General features: G+C 44.0%; 16 non-coding genes across 16 annotated transcripts; all 16 read left to right on the top strand.

The window, feature by feature from the left end:
* The first annotated feature begins 127 nt into the window (after window positions 1-127).
* TRNAS-UGA (transfer RNA serine (anticodon UGA)) lies at window positions 128-209 on the top strand. Its single transcript has one exon. It is a non-coding gene; the product is annotated as a tRNA-Ser (tRNA).
* Window positions 210-752: 543 nt separating this feature from the next.
* TRNAS-CGA (transfer RNA serine (anticodon CGA)) lies at window positions 753-834 on the top strand. Its single transcript has one exon. It is a non-coding gene; the product is annotated as a tRNA-Ser (tRNA).
* A 543-nt stretch (window positions 835-1,377) lies between these two features.
* On the top strand, window positions 1,378-1,459 carry TRNAS-UGA (transfer RNA serine (anticodon UGA)). The gene has a single exon. It is a non-coding gene; the product is annotated as a tRNA-Ser (tRNA).
* Window positions 1,460-2,630: 1,171 nt separating this feature from the next.
* Window positions 2,631-2,712, top strand: TRNAS-CGA (transfer RNA serine (anticodon CGA)). Its single transcript has one exon. It is a non-coding gene; the product is annotated as a tRNA-Ser (tRNA).
* A 544-nt stretch (window positions 2,713-3,256) lies between these two features.
* On the top strand, window positions 3,257-3,338 carry TRNAS-UGA (transfer RNA serine (anticodon UGA)). Its single transcript has one exon. It is a non-coding gene; the product is annotated as a tRNA-Ser (tRNA).
* A 543-nt stretch (window positions 3,339-3,881) lies between these two features.
* TRNAS-CGA (transfer RNA serine (anticodon CGA)) lies at window positions 3,882-3,963 on the top strand. Its single transcript has one exon. It is a non-coding gene; the product is annotated as a tRNA-Ser (tRNA).
* A 543-nt stretch (window positions 3,964-4,506) lies between these two features.
* Window positions 4,507-4,588, top strand: TRNAS-UGA (transfer RNA serine (anticodon UGA)). The gene has a single exon. It is a non-coding gene; the product is annotated as a tRNA-Ser (tRNA).
* Window positions 4,589-5,131: 543 nt separating this feature from the next.
* On the top strand, window positions 5,132-5,213 carry TRNAS-UGA (transfer RNA serine (anticodon UGA)). The gene has a single exon. It is a non-coding gene; the product is annotated as a tRNA-Ser (tRNA).
* A 1,168-nt stretch (window positions 5,214-6,381) lies between these two features.
* Window positions 6,382-6,463, top strand: TRNAS-CGA (transfer RNA serine (anticodon CGA)). Its single transcript has one exon. It is a non-coding gene; the product is annotated as a tRNA-Ser (tRNA).
* A 544-nt stretch (window positions 6,464-7,007) lies between these two features.
* On the top strand, window positions 7,008-7,089 carry TRNAS-UGA (transfer RNA serine (anticodon UGA)). Its single transcript has one exon. It is a non-coding gene; the product is annotated as a tRNA-Ser (tRNA).
* A 543-nt stretch (window positions 7,090-7,632) lies between these two features.
* Window positions 7,633-7,714, top strand: TRNAS-CGA (transfer RNA serine (anticodon CGA)). The gene has a single exon. It is a non-coding gene; the product is annotated as a tRNA-Ser (tRNA).
* Window positions 7,715-10,904: 3,190 nt separating this feature from the next.
* On the top strand, window positions 10,905-10,986 carry TRNAS-UGA (transfer RNA serine (anticodon UGA)). Its single transcript has one exon. It is a non-coding gene; the product is annotated as a tRNA-Ser (tRNA).
* Window positions 10,987-11,531: 545 nt separating this feature from the next.
* TRNAS-CGA (transfer RNA serine (anticodon CGA)) lies at window positions 11,532-11,613 on the top strand. Its single transcript has one exon. It is a non-coding gene; the product is annotated as a tRNA-Ser (tRNA).
* Window positions 11,614-12,780: 1,167 nt separating this feature from the next.
* On the top strand, window positions 12,781-12,862 carry TRNAS-CGA (transfer RNA serine (anticodon CGA)). Its single transcript has one exon. It is a non-coding gene; the product is annotated as a tRNA-Ser (tRNA).
* A 543-nt stretch (window positions 12,863-13,405) lies between these two features.
* TRNAS-CGA (transfer RNA serine (anticodon CGA)) lies at window positions 13,406-13,487 on the top strand. The gene has a single exon. It is a non-coding gene; the product is annotated as a tRNA-Ser (tRNA).
* Window positions 13,488-14,653: 1,166 nt separating this feature from the next.
* Window positions 14,654-14,735, top strand: TRNAS-CGA (transfer RNA serine (anticodon CGA)). The gene has a single exon. It is a non-coding gene; the product is annotated as a tRNA-Ser (tRNA).
* The last annotated feature ends 600 nt before the right edge of the window (window positions 14,736-15,335 follow it).

The following is a 15,335-nucleotide window of genomic DNA, read 5'->3' as shown; positions in this document are numbered from 1 at the left end:
ATAAGTGAGGACAACAGGGCACTGCTGGTACGTGCCCAGTCCTTTTGTTACTTTATTTTTTTATGTCTCGGCCTGACGTGAGTAGTGCAAGGCTCGTATACGACAACTGTGACATCATACTCACGCAGCTGCGATGGCCGAGTGGTTAAGGCGTTGGACTTGAAATCCAATGGTGTTTCCCCGCGTAGGTTCGAATCCTGCTTGCAGCGGCATGAGATTTTGCATAAACACCATTTGGTTTAGTTAAGTAAATGTTCACTTCTCTTTACGCAATCCTCATCAAGTCACAGAGTTAAAATGCAAAAACTCAAACTAGATGTAAACATTGAGACAATTTCCACACCCAGGAAGTGTTTTAGAGAGCAGGTGGCTCGGAAGGGTTCGTAGTCTGGACCTGTCCTGCCTGATCTAGACAAGTCATGAAAAGAGTACTTTTTTTTATGAAGCGTGTCTTGTTTAAGCTTTTGGACTCTTTCTGAGTACACTTGAGGGCCCGTTGCCACCGCCGTAATATAGGGAAACGAGGATAGAAATGTGCAGTAATTGATTACCGCTCATCGGTGCCCTGTCACTAACTTTGAGTGATGCTTGTTGCTATTTTTATTAATTGTATGAAAGCCTTCAAAATAAGTGGGGGATACAGGGCATTGCTGGTACGTGCCCCGTCCTGCCGTTACTTTAATTTTTAGGTCTCGGCCTGACGTGGGCAGCGTATGGCTCGTATACGACAACAGTGACATCATACTCATGCAGCTGCGATGGCCGAGTGGTTAAGGCGTTGGACTCGAAATCCAATGGGGTATCCCTGCGCAGGTTCGAATCCTGCTTGCAGCGTAGTGTGATTTTGCATGAACACCATTTGGTGTAGTTAAGTAAATGTTCACTTCTCGTTACGCAATCCTCATCAAGTCACAGAGTTAAATGGAAAAAACTCAAACTAGATGTAAACATTGAGACAATTTACACACCCAGGAAGTGTTTTAGAGAGCTGGTGGCTCGGAAGGGTTTGTAGTCTGGACCTGTCCTGCCTGATCTAGACAAGTCATGAAAAGAGTACTTTTTTTTATGAAGCATGTCTTTTTTAGGCTTTTGGACTCTTTCTTAGTACACTTAAGGGCCAGTTACCACCGCCGTAATATAGGGAAAAGTGGGTAGAATCATGCAGTGATTGATTACCACTCATCTGTGCCCTTTTACTCACTTTGAGTGATGCATGTTGCTATTTGTATTAATTGTATGAAAGCATGCAAAATAAGTGAGGACAACAGGGCACTGCTGGTATGTGCCCCGTCCTTCCGTTACTTTATTTTTTAGGTCTCGGCCTGACATGAGTAGCGCATGGCTCGTATACGACAACAGTGACATCATACTCATGCAGCTGCGATGGCCGAGTGGTTAAGGCGTTGGACTTGAAATCCAATGGAGTTTCCCCGCGTAGGTTCGAATCCTGCTTGCAGCGTCATGAGATTTTGCATGAACACCATTTGGTTTAGTTAAGTAAATGTTCACTTCTCGTTACGCAATCCTCATCAAGTCACAGAGTTAAACGGCACAAACTCAAACTAGATGTAAACATTGAGACAATTTCCACACCCAGGAAGTGTTTTAGAGAGCAGGTGGCTCGGAAGGGTTCGTAGTCTGGACGTGTCCTGCCTGATCTAGACAAGTCATGAAAAGAGTACTTTTTTTTATGAAGCGTGTCTTGTTTAAGCTTTTGGACTCTTTCTGAGTACTCTTAAGGGCCCCTTGCCAACGCCGTAATATAGGGAAACGAGGATAGAAATGTGCAGTGATTGATTACCGCTCATCTGTGCCCTGTCACTCACTTTGAGTGATGCGTATTGCTATTTTTATTAATTGTATGAAAGCATGCAAAATAAGTGAGGACAACAGGGCACTGCTGGTACGTGCCCCGTCCTTCTGTTACTTTATTTTTTATGTCTCGGCCTGACGTGAGTAGTGCATGGCTCGTATACGACAACTGTGACATCATACTCACGCAGCTGCGATGGCCGAGTGGTTAAGGCGTTTGACTTGAAATCCAATGGGGTTTCCCCACGTAGGTTCGAATCCTGCTTGCCGCGTCATGAGATTTTGCATGAACACCATTTGGTTTAGTTAAGTAAATGTTCACTTCTTGTTACGCAATCCTCATCAAGTCACAGAGTTAAACGGCAAAAACTCAAACTAGATGTAAACATTGAGACAATTTCCACACCCAGGAAGTGTTTTAGAGAGCAGGTGCCTCGAAAGGGTTCGTAGTCTGGACCTGTCCTGCATGATCTAGACAAGTCACGAAAAGAGTAATTTTTTTTTTTATGAAGCGTGTCTTGTTTAGGCTTTTGGACTCTTTCTTAGTACACTTAAGGGCCCGTTACCACCGCCGTAATATAAGGAAAAGTGGGTAGAAACATGCAGTGATTGATTACCACTCATCTGTGCCCTTTCACTCACTTTGAGTGATGCATGTTGCTATTTTTATTAATTGTATGAAAGCATGCATAATAAGTGAGGACAACAGGGCACTGCTGGTAGGTGCCCCGTCCTTCCGTTACTTTATTTTTTTGATCTCCGCCTGACATGAGCAGAGCATGGCTTGTATACGACAACAGTGACATCATACTCATGCAGCTGCGATGGCCGAGTGGTTAAGGCGTTGGCCTCGAAATCCAATGGGGTTTCTCTGTGCAGGTTTGAATCCTGCTTGCAGCGGCGTGAGATTTTGCATGAACACCATTTGGTTTAGTTAAGTAAATGTTCACTTCTCGTTACGCAATCCTCATCAAGTCACAGAGTTAAATGGCAAAAACTCAAACTAGATGTAAACATTGAAACAATTTCCACACCTAGGAAGTGTTTTAGAGAGCAGGTGGCTCGGAAGGGTTTGTAGTCTGGACCTATCCTGCCTGATCTAGACAAGTTACGAAATGAGTAATTTTTTTTATGAAGCGTGTCTTGTTTAGGCTTTTGGACTCTTTCTGAGTACACTTAAGGGCCCGTTGCCACCGCCGTAATATAGGGAAACGAGGTTAGAAATGTGCAGTGATTGATTACCGCTCATCTGTGCCCTGTCACTCATTTTGAGTGATGCGTATTGCTATTTTTATTATTTGTATGAAAGCATGCAAAATAAGTGAGGACAACAGGGCACTGCTGGTACGTGCCCAGTCCTTTTGTTACTTTATTTTTTTATGTCTCGGCCTGACGTGAGTAGTGCAAGGCTCGTATACGACAACTGTGACATCATACTCACGCAGCTGCGATGGCCGAGTGGTTAAGGCGTTGGACTTGAAATCCAATGGTGTTTCCCCGCGTAGGTTCGAATCCTGCTTGCAGCGGCATGAGATTTTGCATAAACACCATTTGGTTTAGTTAAGTAAATGTTCACTTCTCTTTACGCAATCCTCATCAAGTCACAGAGTTAAAATGCAAAAACTCAAACTAGATGTAAACATTGAGACAATTTCCACACCCAGGAAGTGTTTTGGAGAGCAGGTGGCTCGGAAGGGTTCGTAGTCTGGACCTGTCCTGCCTGATCTAGACAAGTCATGAAAAGAGTACTTTTTTTTATGAAGCGTGTCTTGTTTAAGCTTTTGGACTCTTTCTGAGTACACTTGAGGGCCCGTTGCCACCGCCGTAATATAGGGAAACGAGGATAGAAATGTGCAGTGATTGATTACCGCTCATCGGTGCCCTGTCACTAACTTTGAGTGATGCTTGTTGCTATTTTTATTAATTGTATGAAAGCCTTCAAAATAAGTGGGGGATACAGGGCATTGCTGGTACGTGCCCCGTCCTGCCGTTACTTTAATTTTTAGGTCTCGGCCTGACGTGGGCAGCGTATGGCTCGTATACGACAACAGTGACATCATACTCATGCAGCTGCGATGGCCGAGTGGTTAAGGCGTTGGACTCGAAATCCAATGGGGTATCCCTGCGCAGGTTCGAATCCTGCTTGCTGCGTAGTGTGATTTTGCATGAACACCATTTGGTGTAGTTAAGTAAATGTTCACTTCTCGTTACGCAATCCTCATCAAGTCACAGAGTTAAATGGAAAAAACTCAAACTAGATGTAAACATTGAGACAATTTACACACCCAGGAAGTGTTTTAGAGTGCTGGTGGCTCGGAAGGGTTTGTAGTCTGGACCTGTCCTGCCTGATCTAGACAAGTCATGAAAAGAGTACTTTTTTTTATGAAGCATGTCTTTTTTAGGCTTTTGGACTCTTTCTTAGTACACTTAAGGGCCAGTTACCACCGCCGTAATATAGGGAAAAGTGGGTAGAATCATGCAGTGATTGATTACCACTCATCTGTGCCCTTTTACTCACTTTGAGTGATGCATGTTGCTATTTGTATTAATTGTATGAAAGCATGCAAAATAAGTGAGGACAACAGGGCACTGCTGGTATGTGCCCCGTCCTTCCGTTACTTTATTTTTTAGGTCTCGGCCTGACAGGAGTAGCGCATGGCTCGTATACGACAACAGTGACATCATACTCATGCAGCTGCGATGGCCGAGTGGTTAAGGCGTTGGACTTGAAATCCAATGGTGTTTCCCCGCGTAGGTTCGAATCCTGCTTGCAGCGGCATGAGATTTTGCATAAACACCATTTGGTTTAGTTAAGTAAATGTTCACTTCTCTTTACGCCAATCCTCATCAAGTCAAGAGTTAAAATGCAAAAACTCAAACTAGATGTAAACATTGAGACAATTTCCACACCCAGGAAGTGTTTTAGAGAGCAGGTGGCTCGGAAGGGTTCGTAGTCTGGACCTGTCCTGCCTGATCTAGACAAGTCATGAAAAGAGTACTTTTTTTTATGAAGCGTGTCTTGTTTAAGCTTTTGGACTCTTTCTGAGTACACTTGAGGGCCCGTTGCCACCGCCGTAATATAGGGAAACGAGGATAGAAATGTGCAGTGATTGATTACCGCTCATCGGTGCCCTGTCACTAACTTTGAGTGATGCTTGTTGCTATTTTTATTAATTGTATGAAAGCCTTCAAAATAAGTGGGGGATACAGGGCATTGCTGGTACGTGCCCCGTCCTGCCGTTACTTTAATTTTTAGGTCTCGGCCTGACGTGGGCAGCGTATGGCTCGTATACGACAACAGTGACATCATACTCATGCAGCTGCGATGGCTGAGTGGTTAAGGTGTTGGACTTGAAATCCAATGGGGTTTCCCCGCGTAGGTTCGAATCCTGCTTGCAGCGGCATGAGATTTTGCATGAACACCATTTGGTTTAGTTAAGTAAATGTTCACTTCTCATTACGCAATCCTCATCAAGTCACAGAGTTAAACTGCAAAAACTCAAACTAGATGTAAACATTGAGACAATTTCCACACCCAGGAAGTGTTTTAGAGAGCAGGTCGCTCGGAAGGGTTCGTAGTCTGGACCTGTCCTGCCTGATCTAGACAAGTCATGAAAAGAGTACTTTTTTTTATGAAGCGTGTCTTGTTTAAGCTTTTGGACTCTTTCTGAGTACTCTTAAGGGCCCGTTGCCAACGCCGTAATATAGGGAAACGAGGATAGAAATGTGCAGTGATTGATTACCGCTCATCTGTGCCCTGTCACTCACTTTGAGTGATGCGTATTGCTATTTTTATTAATTGTATGAAAGCATGCAAAATAAGTGAGGACAACAGGGCACTGCTGGTACGTGCCCCGTCCTACTGTTACTTTATTTTTTATGTCTCGGCCTGACGTGAGTAGTGCATGGCTCGTATACGACAACTGTGACATCATACTCACGCAGCTGCGATGGCCGAGTGGGTAAGGCGTTTGACTTGAAATCCAATGGGGTTTCCCCACGTAGGTTCGAATCCTGCTTGCAGCGTCATGAGATTTTGCATGAACACCATTTGGTTTAGTTAAGTAAATGTTCACTTCTTGTTACGCAATCCTCATCAAGTCACAGAGTTAAACGGCAAAAACTCAAACTAGATGTAAACATTGAGACAATTTCCACACCCAGGAAGTGTTTTAGAGAGCAGGTGCCTCGAAAGGGTTCGTAGTCTGGACCTGTCCTGCATGATCTAGACAAGTCATGAAAAGAGTACTTTTTTTTATGATGCATGTCTTGTTAAGGCTTTTGGACTCTTTCTTAGTACACTTAAGGGCCCGTTACCACCGCCGTAATATAAGGAAAAGTGGGTAGAAACATGCAGTGATTGATTACCACTCATCTGTGCCCTTTCACTCACTTTGAGTGATGCATGTTGCTATTTTTATTAATTGTATGAAAGCATGCATAATAAGTGAGGACAACAGGGCACTGCTGGTAGGTGCCCCGTCCTTCCGTTACTTTATTTTTTTGATCTCCGCCTGACATGAGCAGAGCATGGCTTGTATACGACAACAGTGACATCATACTCATGCAGCTGCGATGGCCGAGTGGTTAAGGCGTTGGCCTCGAAATCCAATGGGGTTTCTCTGTGCAGGTTCGAATCCTGCTTGCAGCGGCGTGAGATTTTGCATGAACACCATTTGGTTTAGTTAAGTAAATGTTCACTTCTCGTTACGCAATCCTCATCAAGTCACAGAGTTAAATGGCAAAAACTCAAACTAGATGTAAACATTGAAACAATTTCCACACCTAGGAAGTGTTTTAGAGAGCAGGTGGCTCGGAAGGGTTTGTAGTCTGGACCTATCCTGCCTGATCTAGACAAGTTACGAAATGAGTAATTTTTTTTATGAAGTGTGTCTTGTTTAGGCTTTTGGACTCTTTCTGAGTACACTTAAGGGCCCGTTGCCACCGCCGTAATATAGGGAAACGAGGTTAGAAATGTGCAGTGATTGATTACCGCTCATCTGTGCCCTGTCACTCATTTTGAGTGATGCGTATTGCTATTTTTATTATTTGTATGAAAGCATGCAAAATAAGTGAGGACAACAGGGCACTGCTGGTACGTGCCCAGTCCTTTTGTTACTTTATTTTTTTATGTCTCGGCCTGACGTGAGTAGTGCAAGGCTCGTATACGACAACTGTGACATCATACTCACGCAGCTGCGATGGCCGAGTGGTTAAGGCGTTGGACTTGAAATCCAATGGTGTTTCCCCGCGTAGGTTCGAATCCTGCTTGCAGCGGCATGAGATTTTGCATAAACACCATTTGGTTTAGTTAAGTAAATGTTCACTTCTCTTTACGCAATCCTCATCAAGTCACAGAGTTAAAATGCAAAAACTCAAACTAGATGTAAACATTGAGACAATTTCCACACCCAGGAAGTGTTTTAGAGAGCAGGTGGCTCGGAAGGGTTCGTAGTCTGGACCTGTCCTGCCTGATCTAGACAAGTCATGAAAAGAGTACTTTTTTTTATGAAGCGTGTCTTGTTTAAGCTTTTGGACTCTTTCTGAGTACACTTGAGGGCCCGTTGCCACCGCCGTAATATAGGGAAACGAGGATAGAAATGTGCAGTGATTGATTACCGCTCATCGGTGCCCTGTCACTAACTTTGAGTGATGCTTGTTGCTATTTTTATTAATTGTATGAAAGCCTTCAAAATAAGTGGGGGATACAGGGCATTGCTGGTACGTGCCCCGTCCTGCCGTTACTTTAATTTTTAGGTCTCGGCCTGACGTGGGCAGCGTATGGCTCGTATACGACAACAGTGACATCATACTCATGCAGCTGCGATGGCCGAGTGGTTAAGGCGTTGGACTCGAAATCCAATGGGGTATCCCTGCGCAGGTTCGAATCCTGCTTGCAGCGTAGTGTGATTTTGCATGAACACCATTTGGTGTAGTTAAGTAAATGTTCACTTCTCGTTACGCAATCCTCATCAAGTCACAGAGTTAAATGGAAAAAACTCAAACTAGATGTAAACATTGAGACAATTTACACACCCAGGAAGTGTTTTAGAGAGCTGGTGGCTCGGAAGGGTTTGTAGTCTGGACCTGTCCTGCCTGATCTAGACAAGTCATGAAAAGAGTACTTTTTTTTATGAAGCATGTCTTTTTTAGGCTTTTGGACTCTTTCTTAGTACACTTAAGGGCCAGTTACCACCGCCGTAATATAGGGAAAAGTGGGTAGAATCATGCAGTGATTGATTACCACTCATCTGTGCCCTTTTACTCACTTTGAGTGATGCATGTTGCTATTTGTATTAATTGTATGAAAGCATGCAAAATAAGTGAGGACAACAGGGCACTGCTGGTATGTGCCCCGTCCTTCCGTTACTTTATTTTTTAGGTCTCGGCCTGACATGAGTAGCGCATGGCTCGTATACGACAACAGTGACATCATACTCATGCAGCTGCGATGGCCGAGTGGTTAAGGCGTTGGACTTGAAATCCAATGGAGTTTCCCCGCGTAGGTTTGAATCCTGCTTGCAGCGTCATGAGATTTTGCATGAACACCATTTGGTTTAGTTAAGTAAATGTTCACTTCTCGTTACGCAATCCTCATCAAGTCACAGAGTTAAACGGCACAAACTCAAACTAGATGTAAACATTGAGACAATTTCCACACCCAGGAAGTGTTTTAGAGAGCAGGTGGCTCGGAAGGGTTCGTAGTCTGGACGTGTCCTGCCTGATCTAGACAAGTCATGAAAAGAGTACTTTTTTTTATGAAGCGTGTCTTGTTTAAGCTTTTGGACTCTTTCTGAGTACTCTTAAGGGCCCCTTGCCAACGCCGTAATATAGGGAAACGAGGATAGAAATGTGCAGTGATTGATTACCGCTCATCTGTGCCCTGTCACTCACTTTGAGTGATGCGTATTGCTATTTTTATTAATTTTATGAAAGCATGCAAAATAAGTGAGGACAACAGGGCACTGCTGGTACGTGCCCCGTCCTTCTGTTACTTTATTTTTTATGTCTCGGCCTGACGTGAGTAGTGCATGGCTCGTATACGACAACTGTGACATCATACTCACGCAGCTGCGATGGCTGAGTGGTTAAGGCGTTTGACTTGAAATCCAATGGGGTTTCCCCACGTAGGTTCGAATCCTGCTTGCCGCGTCATGAGATTTTGCATGAACACCATTTGGTTTAGTTAAGTAAATGTTCACTTCTTGTTACGCAATCCTCATCAAGTCACAGAGTTAAACGGCAAAAACTCAAACTAGATGTAAACATTGAGACAATTTCCACACCCAGGAAGTGTTTTAGAGAGCAGGTGCCTCGAAAGGGTTCGTAGTCTGGACCTGTCCTGCATGATCTAGACAAGTCACGAAAAGAGTAATTTTTTTTTTTATGAAGCGTGTCTTGTTTAGGCTTTTGGACTCTTTCTTAGTACACTTAAGGGCCCGTTACCACCGCCGTAATATAGGGAAAAGTGGGTAGAATCATGCAGTGATTGATTACCACTCATCTGTGCCCTTTCACTCACTTTGAGTGATGCATGTTGCTATTTTTATTAATTGTATGAAAGCATGCAAAATAAGTGAGGACAACAGGGCACTGCTGGTACGTGCCCCGTCCTTCCGTTACTTTATTTTTTTGGTCTCGGCCTGACATGAGCAGAGCATGGCTCGTATAGGACAACAGTGACATCATACTCATGCAGCTGCGATGGCTGAGTGGTTAAGGTGTTGGACTTGAAATCCAATGGGGTTTTCCTGCGTAGGTTCGAATCCTGCTTGCAGCGTCATGAGATTTTGCATTAACCCCATAGCTGCTATTAAACATTCCTCCCCAGTGCTGCGCTGTCCATTAGAACTAGTGCTGAATGGACGTTCAATGGTCGTGCGCAGCACTGGGGAGGTAGTGCTGCCGTCGGCCAATGCACCGAGGCAGCACTTAAGGGGTTAACACCATTTGGTTTAGTTAAGTAAATGTTCACTTCTCGTTACGCAATCCTCATCAAGTCACAGAGTTAAACTGCAAAAACTCAAACTAGATGTAAACATTGAGACAATTTCCACACCCAGGAAGTGTTTTAGAGAGCAGGTGGCTCGGAAGGGTTCGTAGTCTGGACCTGTCCTGCCTGATCTAGACAAGTCATGAAAAGAGTACTTTTTTTTATGAAGCGTGTCTTGTTTAAGCTTTTGGACTCTTTCTGAGTACACTTAAGGGCCCGTTGCCACCGCCGTAATATAGGGAAACGGGGATAGAAATGTGCAGTGATTGATTACCGCTCATCGGTGCCCTGTCACTCACTTTGAGTGATGCGTATTGCTATTTTTATTAATTGTATGAAAGCATGCAAAATAAGTGAGGACAACAGGGCACTGCTGGTACGTGCCCCGTCCTTCTGTTACTTTATTTTTTATGTCTCGGCCTGACGTGAGTAGTGCATGGCTCGTATACGACAACTGTGACATCATACTCACGCAGCTGCGATGGCTGAGTGGTTAAGGCGTTGGACTTGAAATCCAATGGGATTTCCCCGCGTAGGTTGGAATCCTGCTTGCAGCGTCATGAGATTTTGCATGAACACCATTTGGTTTAGTTAAGTAAATGTTCACTTCTCGTTACGCAATCCTCATCAAGTCACAGAGTTAAATGGCAAAAACTCAAACTAGATGTAAACATTGATACAATTTCCACAGCCAGGAAGTGTTTTAGAGAGCAGGTTGCTCGGAAGGGTTCGTAGTCTGGACCTGTCCTGCCTGATCTAGACAAGTCATGAAAAGAGTACATTTTTTATGAAGCGTGTCTTGTTTAAGCTTTTGGACTCTTTCTGAGTACACTTAAGGGCCCGTTGCCACCGACGTAATATAGGGAAACGAGGATAGAAATGTGCAGTGATTGATTACCGCTCATCTGTGCCCTGTCACTCACTTTGAGTGATGCGTATTGCTATTTTTATTAATTGTATGAAAGCATGCAAAATAAGTGAGGACAACAGAGCACTGCTGGTACGTGCCCCGTCCTTCTGTTACTTTATTTTTTATGTCTCTGCCTGACGTGAGTAGTGCATGGCTCGTATACGACAACTGTGACATCATACTCACGCAGCTGCGATGGCCGAGTGGTTAAGGCTTTGGACTTGAAATCCAATGGGGTTTCCCCGCTTAGGTTCGAATCCTGCTTGCAGCATCATGAGATTTTGCATGAACACCATTTGGTTTAGTTAAGTAAATGTTCACTTCTTGTTACGCAATCCTCATCAAGTCACAGAGTTAAACGGCAAAAACTCAAACTAGATGTAAACATTGAGACAATTCCCACACCCAGGAAGTGTTTTAGAGAGAAGGGACCTCGGAAGCGTTCGTAGTCTGGACCTGTCCTGCATGATCTAGACAAGTCACGAAAAGAGTAATTATTTTTTTTATGAAGTGTGTCTTGTTTAGGCTTTTGGACTCTTTCTTAGTACACTTAAGGGCCCGTTACCACCGCCGTAATATAGGGAAAAGAGGGTAGAAATGCGCAGTGATTGATTACCGCTCATCTGTGCCCTGTCACTCACTTTGAGTGATTCTTGTTGCTATTTTTATTAATTGTATAAAAGCATTCAAAATAAGTGGGGGATACTGGGCACTGCTGGTACGTGCCCCGTCCTGCCGTTACTTTATTTTTAGGTCTCGGCCTGACGTGAGCAGCGTATGGCTCGTATACGACAACAGTGACATCATACTCATGCAGCTGCGATGGCCGAGTGGTTAAGGCGTTGGACTCGAAATCCAATGGGGTTTCCCTGCGCAGGTTCGAATCCTGCTTGCAGCATAGTGTGATTTTGCATGAACACCATTTGGTTCAGTTAAGTAAATGTTCACTTCTCGTTACGCAATCCTCATCAAGTCACAGAGTTAAATGGAAAAAACTCAAACTAGATGTAAACATTGAGACAATTTCCACAGCCAGGAAGTGTTTTAGAGAGCAGGTTGCTCGGAAGGGTTCGTAGTCTGGACCTGTCCTGCCTGATCTAGACAAGTCATGAAAAGAGTACTTTTTTATGAAGCGTGTCTTGTTTAAGCTTTTGGACTCTTTCTGAGTACACTTAAGGGCCCGTTGCCACCGACGTAATATAGGGAAAGAGGATAGAAATGTGCAGTGATTGATTACCGCTCATCTGTGCCCTGTCACTCACTTTGAGTGATGCGTATTGCTATTTTTATTAATTGTATGAAAGCATGCAAAATAAGTGAGGACAACAGAGCACTGCTGGTACGTGCCCCGTCCTTCTGTTACTTTATTTTTTATGTCTCGGCCTGACGTGAGTAGTGCATGGCTCGTATACGACAACTGTGACATCTTACTCACGCAGCTGCGATGGCCGAGTGGTTAAGGCTTTGGACTTGAAATCCAATGGGGTAGCCCCGCTTAGGTTCGAATCCTGCTTGCAGCATCATGAGATTTTGCATGAACACCATTTGGTTTAGTTAAGTAAATGTTCACTTCTTGTTACGCAATCCTCATCAAGTCACAGAGTTAAACGGCAAAAACTCAAACTAGATGTAAACATTGAGACAATTCCCACACCCAGGAAGTGTTTTAGAGAGCAGGGACCTCGGAAGCGTTCGTAGTCTGGACCTGTCCTGCATGATCTAGACAAGTCACGAAAAGAGTAATTATTTTTTTTATGAAGTGTGTCTTGTTTAGGCTTTTGGACTCTTTCTTAGTACACTTAAGGGCCCGTTACCACCGCCGTAATATAGGGAAAAGAGGGTAGAAATGCGCAGTGATTGATTACCGCTCATCTGTGCCCTGTCACTCACTTTGAGTGATTCTTGTTGCTATTTTTATTAATTTTATGAAAGCATTCAAAATAAGTGGGGGATACTGGGCACTGCTGGTACGTGCCCCGTCCTGCCGTTACTTTATTTTTAGGTCTCGGCCTGACGTGAGCAGCGTATGGCTCGTATACGACAACAGTGACATCATACTCATGCAGCTGCGATGGCCGAGTGGTTAAGGCGTTGGACTCGAAATCCAATGGGGTTTCCCTGCGCAGGTTCGAATCCTGCTTGCAGCGTAGTGTGATTTTGCATGAACACCATTTGGTTTAGTTAAGTAAATGTTCACTTCTCGTTACGCAATCCTCATCAAGTCACAGAGTTAAATGGAAAAAACTCAAACTAGATGTAAACATTGAGACAATTTCCACACCCAGGAAGTGTTTTAGAGAGCTGGTGGCTCGGAAGGGTTTGTAGTCTGGACCTGTCCTGCCTGATCTAGACAAGTCATGAAAAGAGTACTTTTTTTTATGATGCATGTCTTGTTTAGGCTTTTGGACTCTTTCTTAGTACACTTTAGGGCCCGTTACCACCACCGTAATAAAGGGAAAAGTGGGTAGAAACATGCAGTGATTGATTACCACTCATCTGTGCCCTTTCACTCACTTTGAGTGATGCATGTTGCTATTTTTATTAATTGTATGAAAGCATGCAAAATAAGTGAGGACAACCGAGCACTGCTGGTACTTGCCCCGTCCTTCCGTTACTTTATTTTTTTGGTCTCCGCCTGACATGAGCAGAGCATGGCTCGTATACGACAACAGTGACATTATACTCATGCAGCTGCGATGGCCGAGTGGTTAAGGCGTTGGACTCGAAATCCAATGGGGTTTCCCTGCGCAGGTTCGAATCCTGCTTGCAGCGTAGTGTGATTTTGCATGAACACCATTTGGTTTAGTTAAGAAAATGTTCAATTCTCGTTACGCAATCCTCATCAAGTCACAGAGTTAAATGGCAAAAGCTCAAACTAGATGTAAACATTGAAACAATTTCCACACCTAGGAAGTGTTTTAGAGAGCAGGTGGCTCGGAAGGGTTTGTAGTCTGGACCTATCCTGCCTGATCTAGACAAGTTACGAAATGAGTAATTTTTTTTATGAAGCGTGTCTTGTTTAGGCTTTTGGACTCTTTCTGAGTACACTTAAGGGCCCGTTGCCACCGCCGTAATATATGGAAACGAGGGTAGAAATGTGCAGTGATTGATTATCGCTCATCTGTACTGTCACTCATTTTGAGTGATGCATATTGCTATTTTTATTAATTGTATGAAAGTATGCGAAATAAGTGAGGACAACAGGGCACTGCTGGTATGTGCCCCGTCCTTCCGTTACTTTATTTTTTAGGTCTCGACCTGACATGAGTAGCGCATGGCTCGTATTCGACAACAGTGACATCATACTCATGCAGCTGCGATGGCCAAGTGGTTAAGGCGTTGGACTTGAAATCCAATGGGGTTTTCCCGCGGAGGTTCGAATCCTGCTTGCAGCGGCATGAGATTTTGCATGAACACCATTTGGTTTAGTTAAGTAAATGTTCACTTCTCGTTACGCAATCCTCATCAAGTCACAGATTTAAATGGCAAAAACTCAAACTAGATGTAAACATTGAAACAATTTCCACACCCAGGAAGTGTTTTAGAGAGCTGGTGGCTCGGAAGGGTTTGTAGTCTGGACCTGTCCTGCCTGATCTAGACAAGTCATGAAAAGAGTACTTGTTTTTATGAAGCATGTCTTTTTTAGGCTTTTGGACTCTTTCTTAGTACACTTAAGGGCCCGTTACCACCGCCGTAATATAGGGAAAAGTGGGTAGAATCATGCAGTGATTGATTACCACTCATCTGTGCTCTTTCACTCACTTTGAGTGATGCATGTTGCTATTTTTATTAATTGTATGAAAGCATGTAAAGTAAGTGAGGACAACAGGGCACTGCTGGTACGTGCCCCGTCCTTCCGTTACTTTATTTTTTTGGTCTCGGCCTGACATGAGCAGAGCATGGCTCGTATACGACAACAGTGACATCATACTCTTGCAGCTCCGATGGCCGAGTGGTTAAGGCGTTGGACTCGAAATCCAATGGGGTTTCCCTGTGCAGGTTCGAATCCTGCTTGCAGCGTAGTTTGATTTTGCATGAACACCATTTGGTTTAGTTAAGGAAATGTTCACTTCTCGTTACGCAATCCTCATCAAGTCACAGAGTTAAATGGCAAAAACTCAAACTAGATGTAAACATTGAAACTATTTCCACACCTAGGAAGTGTTTTAGAGAGCAGGTGGCTCGGAAGGGTTTGTAGTCTGGACCTATCCTGCCTGATCTAGACAAGTTACGAAAAGAGTAATTTTTTTTATGAAGCGTGTCTTGTTTAGGCTTTTGGACTCTTTCTGAGTACAATTAAGGGCCCGTTGCCACTGCCGTAATAGAGAGAAACGAGGGTAGAAATGTGCAGTGATTGATTACCGCTCATCTGTGCCCTGTCACTCACTTTGAGTGATGCGTATTGCTATTTTTATTAATTGTATGAAAGTATGCGAAATAAGTGAGGACAACAGGGCACTGCTGGTATGTGCCCCGTCCTTCCGTTACTTTATTTTTTAGGTCTCGGCCTGACATGAGTAGCGCATAGCTCGTATACGACAACAGTGACCCCATACTCATGCAGCTGCGATGGCTGAGTGGTTAAGGTGTTGGACTTGAAATCCAATAGGGTTTTCCCGC

This window comes from Lissotriton vulgaris, chromosome 11 (genome assembly GCF_964263255.1).
Source record: "Lissotriton vulgaris chromosome 11, aLisVul1.2, whole genome shotgun sequence".
In the NCBI taxonomy this organism is placed as follows: domain Eukaryota; kingdom Metazoa; phylum Chordata; class Amphibia; order Caudata; family Salamandridae; genus Lissotriton; species Lissotriton vulgaris.
The sequence above is the reverse complement of the archived record's forward strand: the minus strand, read 5'-3'. Positions and strand labels throughout refer to the sequence as shown.